We start from the raw sequence: 7,332 nt of genomic DNA on the forward strand, positions 1-7,332 counted from the left end.
GTTTCCTACTTTACTTTTACATCACTTATCAAAGCCTTAAAAATGTGAGTTCTTTCATAATATTTCTTTATTTATCAAAAATAATGAGAAACTTAATTCAAAATCTTTTATTAAATAATGGCGTGAACACTAGTTATATTTTATTGACTTCAATGTAGATTTTATTGCATTCTTTCGACCTTCAATCAAAATCAAGGTAGGTTCAGCAAAGTACGTTTTAAATGGTTCAGCGAAATTAAGGGATAATTAAAATTGAATTGAATTTCGGGTAATATAAGTTTAGTATAAAAATGAAGTCACAGTTTGTTAAATTTCCCTTGTATTGTCATTAGACTAATTTAAATCAAACTTCAATAAACCTCTAATTTCGCTCATGGTTCATCATATCCCCCTATTTTCATTTTTTCAACTTCACATTTGACATGATTCCTATTGTTTTGAATCGTTCAATTTGAACCTCACGCAATCACTGTATGCCAGATTTTGCTCAAATAAAATGGACTTCCGGTCAAAGTGGTATTCGATAAAATGGGGACTATAGATGGGTTGATGAAATATTAAGAAGAAGAAAAGGGGTTAGTGGATGGAGATGTTAATGGAGAATGAGGCGAATGTAAGGATTTAGAAGAATGGGAAAATGATGATGAATGGCATCGATAAGGGTGAAAAGGGGTCGATAGAAGAAAGAAGTAGATAGTGAAGGTTTTATTGAGAAACAGAATTAAAGAAAGCATAAAAGAACAGACGGAAGAAGATAGGATGCTGAATTGGGAACTGGAAATGATAATAGATGAATTTTAACAGAAAGAATGTGTTGGTGGAGGAAAATGTTGATAAAATTAAGTTAAAGAGAAAATCGGAAAATATTTAACAGAGGTTTAATGGAATAGAGGTAAAAACGAAAAACACGACAAAACACTCAACGAAAAACAAAGTAAAAAAGAATAGAAAAATAGAAAAAGGAATAGAAGTAGTGGAGAAAGTTTTAAGCGAAGAAGATGGTTAATGGATTCAGAAGAGGATTATAAAAAAAAATTTAATAATGGAAAGACGGTGTTTAATAAAATAGGAATTGAAAAACAATGATTGATGAAATGGGAAGAAAGCTAAAAGCTTAAAAATACAGATAATTAAAGGGTTTTCTTTTATTTTTTTTTCAGTTAAAAGGTTGATAAGAAGAACTGATAGTTGCTGATATATGAATTGGAGAAGCTAAGTTGATTGAATAAGAAGTGGGAAAAGCGGATGCTAAATGTAAATAATAAAAGAGATAAGATAAATGGTAATAGAAAAAGGAGAGCACATCGGTTGGATACAACATATTTAGAAAAATATTAAGACTCAAATGCGCATAGGGATCATAGAGTGTTCGAAACTCGTGGTAAAGTCGTTGAAGAGAAGATACTTAAAATAGGTTTTAAAATAATAATGTTCGGAAGCAATATTTTTTTGTTTAAGGTTCTACTATTTAGTAGAAAAGTTAATTATTTGATGAAAATACAACTATTTTGTTCAAATTCTTCTTTTTGGGTCAAATTTGAATTCTTAGTTAATAGCAGAACCACTTAGTTCCAAATGTATTTTTTTAGTTAAATATTCATCTCTTTACTTCAAAATTTAAATCTTTGTCAAAAATTAGTTTCATTTTCAGTTAAAAATGGACTTTTCTAACTAAAAAGTCAAACTTTCTTGTTAAAAATTTGTCTATGGTGGTTTGAAAGTCCAATCATTTTTTAAATATTCAATTTTTCAGCTTGAAAACTTTACTATTTTGTAAACAATTAATTTCTTGATAATTTCTTAAAAATTTAACGTTTTTTTTAATTTTATCTTTTTTGAAAAATATTCGCAAATTTAAACATAAATTTTATCTGTTGTGTGCCTTGGAAGAAAAAATATTTCTCCAATGTATTTTAGAGTATTTTTCCCTAATTTTTTTAGTTCGCTTTAGAAACTGATAGGAATTGTAAACATTTAAAAGAAAGATTAAATTTAAATTACTCAGAGGTTGCTCACATTGGACATAAGAATGAATAGAAGGAACAAATATATTATAAATTATTCTTTTTTTATATCTTAATTCCTCATTTTTCTTCAATGTCATCTTCAAAAATATATTATTAATTTCAACGTTTGTTTATAATCGAAAAGTTAATTTTAATTGGTAATGGTAGTTTGTAACAATCATATTGTACCCAGACTTAAGAACCGGTAAAATTATGTTGGACTCAGAATGAAGAAGATAAGTTAAATAATGCAATATTTAACAAATAAATTCTTATTTACTTAGAGTCAGCTTTTATGCCGACGTTTTCTGATCAATTTATCGACAATATCGACTAATCTAATCAAAATGATTTAGTATAAATAATCGGAGTTCAGTCTTTTACAATTGTAGGAGCATAGTCTTACATCTAACATTTAGATAAAGATTTAGAATTTAGGTTAGAAATCTAACATTAAAGGTGTTACAAGGGAAAGGATTCCATTAGGATATGACTGAGTATATGAAAAAAAATTGGGCGATGAAATATAATTTAAAAAAGTTTATTTAAAGACAGGGATATAGAAGAATGGGGAAAAGATTGTTGGTAAAATAGTTTCTAAAAAGAAACTGCGCAATACTCAGTAATAAATAACCATATTTCATCTAAATTTCAAGCATTCATAATGTCATAAATCTGAGTTTTTTTTCGACTTTCGTGTGAGATAAGCAGGTTGGTAAAATAAAAATTATGTACAATCACATTTGAAATGGGTTAAATAAATGATAAAATATGAGAATAATATTCGCTGGTGCACAATCTTATCAAAAAATTCAAAAAATTAGGTTCGGTTTATATTAGGAAAATGAGCAACCTGATTTTTATTTGGTACTTCGTCTTTTTATTCTTCTCCAATCCTAACGGTAATTATAATTGCATCTATAATTTAGAGTGCGCTATACTGAGTAGATTTACTATTTCATGATATTCATTCTACAACATAGAATACAAAATCCTTGGCGAAAATCTTTTTTCTCAGTACCCTTTCTTTAGTTCCGATCTCTTCTCATATATTCCTTTCACTTCCCGTCTCCAATATCACACTCCTACTTTCCCTTATTCTTCTTTCCTACTTCCCTTTTCCCCCTAAGGAATTCAGTGCTCACCCTTATATACTCTCCTATTTTCCCCCACTTTCCCTCTCCAGCCCTAACGTACCCACCCAGGAAAAATGTAAGAAAGAAGGATCAAAGTGGCAAAAAGGACCAATAGGAATAATAGGGAAATACGCACTAATTCTTCACTCATTTTCACTCTTTCTACTTTCCCCTCATTTTCCCTGGTACTCCTCCTTACACTTTCCCTATTCACTCTCTTATTTTCCTTTCTTTATCACTTCATTTTAACCACCTTTCATCATTTGATTTCCATACTGTCTCTACATTTCCCTACTCTTAACATCTCTCTCTACACGCTTCGCATACCGCTTTGTTAATTTCTGTCTCCTCTACTTTCCCCTCTCGTCACTTCCTCAGTTAACATTCCACTGCCCTATTTAATTTCTCCGGTAAGCACTCTGCCTTTCCAGCTCACCATAATTTCTAATCATCAGCCCTAATTTTCCCTCTTTAATTCCCCCCCCCCCCCCCTAATTCCCGTAGTTCACCTCATCTCATTTCTCCTAATGTCTCCTCGCTCACCGCCCTCTAATATTTGTTCACATACGCGAACCTCCTATTCCTCACTTTCCTACGTCCAATTCTCTCATTTTCTCTTACTCCATCTACTTCCTCTGGCTTCATTTACCAAAATCTGGTAAATAGCCACTTTTTCGTTACATTCTTTCATTTATAAAAGATTAATAAACTGGATTAAAAAATATTTTAAAAAGGCAGATATAAGGAACAACGTATACAGGAACCGCATTTATATCATCTTTCACTTATATACTCTCGCGCTTATATTCTTGTCATAACTCTCATTTGCAGGTGCTTGACATCCACCACCAGCTCTATGCATCGCCCATGTATGTGTATATGGCAGTTGTTATTTTAGTATCTGGAGGGGTATAGTGGTTCAAATAAATCCAATAGATGGCGCACCGATCAGATAGGCCTGTCTTTCCATTGTTATGTGTAGCAAAAATACTAAAATTCAGTACAAATTTCAAGCTTTTCATGAATATAAAAAGAAGAGCAAAGTTTTCAGGAACAATGAGGGCATCTGTAATTAGTCATCCATAAAAATTAATGAAGACATGTAATTTAATTCAGTGAAACTCTGATACGGGACCGATTTTGTGGCTGACCTTGGTAACGAATTACCCAGATAAAAAGATGATTCATTGAAAATGCTTTTGTTTGTTCACGCCTGAGCGACCATCGCTCAACTCAATTAGCTCGTTTTACTCCTACTTTCAGTGCTGCGTCAATTTTCGGAAGAACTCTTTCAGGGGGCCTCATATCTAGGGTTCACTGTTTCAGAAAAATTGAATATAAATATGAGTTTTTTTCAAATCAGTTGTAATTGTTGTAAATTTTAAACATTTATTAATAATATTATTTCACTAATAATAATAGTAATAATATTATTGAAACATTAATACTCAGTCTCATAATGTACTTTTTTATTGATTTATCTAGACATTTCCGCTCTCTCAAAAATATATATTTATATATAATTCATTTATAATCAGGTGGTGACTTTAACGGAAGCCGGGTAACTGTAGAAAAGTTAAAGTTCTCCATATTTTAGTAATCTTTGTCAATTTAGAAAAGTAATCATTACTTTATATACAGTTTCAGGGCATATGAGTGAGAATAGTTAAAAATATAACTAGTTTCTTTAAAATCAATGTTTCAACTAAAAATTTAAATATTTAGGGTAAAAAATTGACCTTTTCTAGTTCCAAGTTAAAAAATTTGGATGTAAATTTGTCTTTTGAAATTAAGAATTCATTTATTTCGTTGACAATTCACGTATCTTGTTAAAAAAAATTTCTTTACATGTTAATATCCTTATTTAAAATTATTCTTTTTAGTTAAAAATTCAAGTATTCAAGTATTCAAGTTGATATTTGTCATTTTACATTAAAATTAATTATTTACTTAATTCTATGATTTCAGACTAATAATTTTAAAAACTTTTAACACAATAAATAATTCCCTTGGCTACAAGTTCTTATCATTTAAATTGTCAATTTTACACATTTTTCTTATAGAAATTAATTTAAAAATGATATTAACTATTTTGTCACTCTATTTTTTTTTTAATTTCGACAGGAGAAACTTTTTATTTGTAACGAATTTTCACTTGAAACAGGGATTTTTAAACTCTTTTATTCTAAATCCTAGTTTTAATTACTTAAACAAATTTCTGTTCCAATGCGAAAATTCCTTATCCTGCGGGAAATTTCATATCTTCATCACACCCCTTTTATAAAATGAAAACTGTAATTATTTTCCCTCATATACCCTTCTTCTGTAGTTGAAGTAAAAATTAATTTAATTTCCGGTTATTTCCCGTTTTTTCTCGGTCTTTTCCGGTTTCCCGCTCAAGTCTGCACCCTTATTTTTTGAATATCAAATATTTCCATGGATTCCCTCTTACAGATCTTGCAAGTGATCTTATAGACATCACCACCCTTTTCAAAATTATCCAAAGGATCTTTGCAAAAATTTATTACTAAATCCATTTTAAATGGTATACGAAAAATAGTATGAATTAAAATTTTTTTAACATAAGTTCAATGTTGTTAGAAACTTAGCCAAAAAATGGAAGAACAAAATTATTAATCTAACTATATTTCTTTACCACTTTCTGATTATCTATAAGCAAATTATTACACTTTTTGTTTTTAATTTTTTGAAGGATAAGCAGAAATGAATTTCAAAATTCCTGTTCTATTTCATGAATAAATTCGAAATTTTGGATAAAAACTATTAAAAGTATCAATGACCATCTGCAACATTACTGGAGGAACACATAATACGGTATCGTTGACGAACCAAAAATAAAAAGGCAAAACAAAATCTAATTTTCCAAAAGCAAAAACCCGCCAAATCATCTATCACTATTTCTGCTAAAATCGGAAAAATCACTTAACCTATGAAAGTGCTAGACCTCTGTCTATAAAAAGATTCATTAAATTTAGAATAAGTTGAGTTAATAATAAAAACAATCCCTTCGATAAAATCTTTTTGACATAATCGAGTACGAGTTTTTATATTATCCAATCTATTTAAAATTTCCTGTTTAACTAATACAAGGGGTATACTCGGAAACATTACAATAACATCCAAAGAAATCGTTACATGGTCATCCGGATCCGTTTCTTGAATAATACTTTTTTAATATTCCCATATATTGTTTACATTTTATTTAAAAGTTATGATAGAGTCCTTGAGACGTCCACCTTATTTCTTTTCCCAGAAGTTCTTTCTTTCTCCAATTTTCAAGCATCTTAAAATTGTCTCTTTTTAATTTTCTGAGCGAATTTTCATATAATAACTTAAAATTACCATGATCAGAAAGCAAATTCTCCATAACCCTAATGTAATCCAATTTTTTTATACAAACAGTAATACTGCCTTTATCAGCATTTATTCAAACTATATCAGCGTTGTTTCTAAGAAACTCTTTCGTCATCATGAAACCTTAAAAAATTTTACGATCAATATAACTAATATGCAAACCATTTTTATTAACAAAGCTCTTCGACAAGTGTAACACCTTGTTTCGGAAATCCTGCTGATCCAAAATAGAAATTTCGTGTATATTTGATTCAATATTTTTTACTGTTCCCATCATGTATTGCGCCTTAATTTTTATCACACGTTCACTGAAACCTTGACCTAATCTGAGAATATCTGTAACTGAATCAGGAATTTGAATATCTGTCAAATTTGCAAACCAAGGATCTTTATCTCCTTCTTCATAAATCCTATGTAAATTTAAATTTTGCTCTTAAACATTAGTTTTCTGATGAATCAAATTAGAAAGTTTGTTATCATGTTTTACATCAATGCTTAAAAATCTTTGATTGCGGAGAATCTGATGCTTCGAAAGATGAATTATTTAATCTTGTTGTGAAGAAACCTATAATTCACTTCTAATTCTGGAAATTTTTGACTTTAAAAATTAACGTGATTTGATACATCTTTGATAAATAAATGTAGTGGTGAGAATTTAAAATTGTTTAAAGTATGTTTAAATTTTCTATCACAAAAATTACAGTGAAAAGAAAAATCTCGAAATTTGTTTCAAATAAATATATTTTTTTAGGTAAGACATAATTTCTTCTACATTTAATCAAAAACCTTTTTTGAATAATACTGCCTATTAATTT

Source organism: Belonocnema kinseyi, chromosome 3 (genome assembly GCF_010883055.1).
Source record: "Belonocnema kinseyi isolate 2016_QV_RU_SX_M_011 chromosome 3, B_treatae_v1, whole genome shotgun sequence".
Lineage (NCBI taxonomy): Eukaryota > Metazoa > Arthropoda > Insecta > Hymenoptera > Cynipidae > Belonocnema > Belonocnema kinseyi.